This window comes from Tarenaya hassleriana, unplaced genomic scaffold, assembly GCF_000463585.1.
Source record: "Tarenaya hassleriana unplaced genomic scaffold, ASM46358v1 Cleome319, whole genome shotgun sequence".
NCBI lineage: Eukaryota > Viridiplantae > Streptophyta > Magnoliopsida > Brassicales > Cleomaceae > Tarenaya > Tarenaya hassleriana.
Window position 1 is genome coordinate 56,055 of NW_010966361.1, and position 2,418 is coordinate 58,472.

Here is a 2,418-nt window from a genome sequence, read left to right on the forward strand (position 1 = left end):
AACATATTAAAGCATGCATAATACGTAATGAATCAAACACTAATCCATAAAACTATAGAAAGTGTCAATACATCAAATGTATCATAATCATAGCTCATAAACAGTACATCATAGAGCACTAAAGTAACAATCTCCCACTTGCTCTAATCATGAATTGCTAAACATCTAATGCCCATATCCCTAACATGACCCTCATGTTTCGACGAAGGGAGAGGCTTCGTCAATGGATCGGCAATGTTGTCATCTGTCGACACCCTGAAAATGTGCGCGTCTCCTCTGTCTATGATCTCCCTGATGAGGTGAAATCTTCTGAGTATGTGTTTGGATCGTTGATGGGATCTGGGTTCTTTTGCTTGTGCGATCGCTCCATTGTTGTCACAATACAGAGCAATAGGACTGTCAGCACTAGGAATGACACCCAAGTCGCCAACAAACTTCCTGATCCAAACAGCTTCCTTTGCTGCGTCTGACGCTGCAATATACTCAGCTTTTGTAGTAGAATCTGCAACGGTCGCCTGCTTGGAACTCTTCCAGCTAACAGCACCTCCGTTCAAGCAGAAAACATAGCTTGACTGCGATCTGTAGTCATCCGGGTCTGACTGGAAACTAGCATCGGTGTAACCTCTTACAGCGAGCTCGTCTTCCGACCCACCGTATATCAAGAACACATCCTTAGTCCTTCTCAAGTACTTCAGGATGTTCTTGACGGCGATCCAGTGCGACTCACCTGGATCTGACTGGTATCTACTCGTAATGCTCAATGCATAGGATACATTTGGTCGAGTACAAAGCATGACATATATGATGGATCCAATTGCCGAAGCATATGGAATCCGGTCCATGTGTTCTCGCTCATCAGGTGTCGTAGGACACTGACTTTTGCAGAGAACTGTGCCACTGCTCATCGGTAAGGTTCTTTTCTTGGAATCTTGCATCTTGAACCATTTCAAGACCTTATCGATGTAAGTACTCTGACACAATCCTAGAAGTCGCCTCGATCTATCTCTATAGATCTTTATTCCTAGAATATAGGCCGCTTCTCCTAGGTCCTACATAGAAAACTGCGTTCCTAGCCAAGACTTAACGTCTTGCAAGGTAGGAACGTCATTCCCTATAAGGAGGATGTCATCTACGTACAGCACTAGAAATACTACTGTGCTTCCACTAGCCTTCTTGTAAACACACGGCTCGTCTTCGTTCTGTGAGAAACCAAACCTTTTGATGGTCTCATCAAAGCGAACGTTCCAGCTCCTCGAAGCCCGCTTCAGTCCATAAATGGACCTCTGAAGCTTGGGGTTCCTTGCATCGACAAAACCTTCGGGTTGTGTCATGTACACATCCTCGGTCAAGTTCCCGTTAAGGAACGCGGTCTTGACATCCATTTTTCATATCTCATAGTCGTAATATGCGGCTATGGCAAGCAGGATCCTGATGGACTTCAGCATAACTACGGGCGAAAAGGTCTCATCATAGTCAATACCATGAATTTGACGGAATCCTTTCGCCACAAGTCGTGCCTTATACGTGTGCACGTTGCCATCCATGTCGGTCTTCTTCTTGAAGATTCACTTCCATCTGATGGGTTTTATCCCTTCAGATGCATCAACCAGAGTCCTGATGTACGCACGGAGGAGGGGTAGATAATCCGTGAACGATCACCGGCACTCTCGTGGAGGCACTCGAATCCGAGCGACGGTTGGAGAAGGACCGAAAAGGATAGGGTTGCGGGACTTTGATCCAATCACCGGCACTCGTAGAGGCTCTCGAATTCGAATCGTAGTCAAGAGATGGATGGAGAACGAAGGATAGGGTCTCGGACAAACCAAGACAAGCCTCGGACAAACCAAGACGGGATTTCTCGGACAAATCGAGACAATGTCGGACACACCAACCACTACAAAAAACGTCCCAATTTGCGACGGAAAAATCCGTCGCAAACATAAATAAAATCCGTCGCAATTACAAATTTGCGACAGAAAGCGACGGAATAATTTTCGTCCGTATATCGTTGTCGCAAAAAATTGTCGGTGTTAATTCGTCGCAAACTTGCGACGGACAAAATCTGCGGTTTGTGACGGACTTGCGACAGAAAAATCCGTCGCAAATATTTTTTTTTTAAAAATAACAAAATCTACGTTTTGCGACGGACAAAATCCGTCGCAAATATTTTTTTTAAATTCAAAAAAAATAACATAATATACATATACACACGTATACATATATTCACATATATATTACACATATACCCATAATTATACATATACACATAAATTTATATACATATATATACATACACATATATTCATACACATATACATTTACATACACACATATATACATATACACACACATACATAAACACACATTCATACACAACATTTACATACACATACATATATAAACACATATACATATACA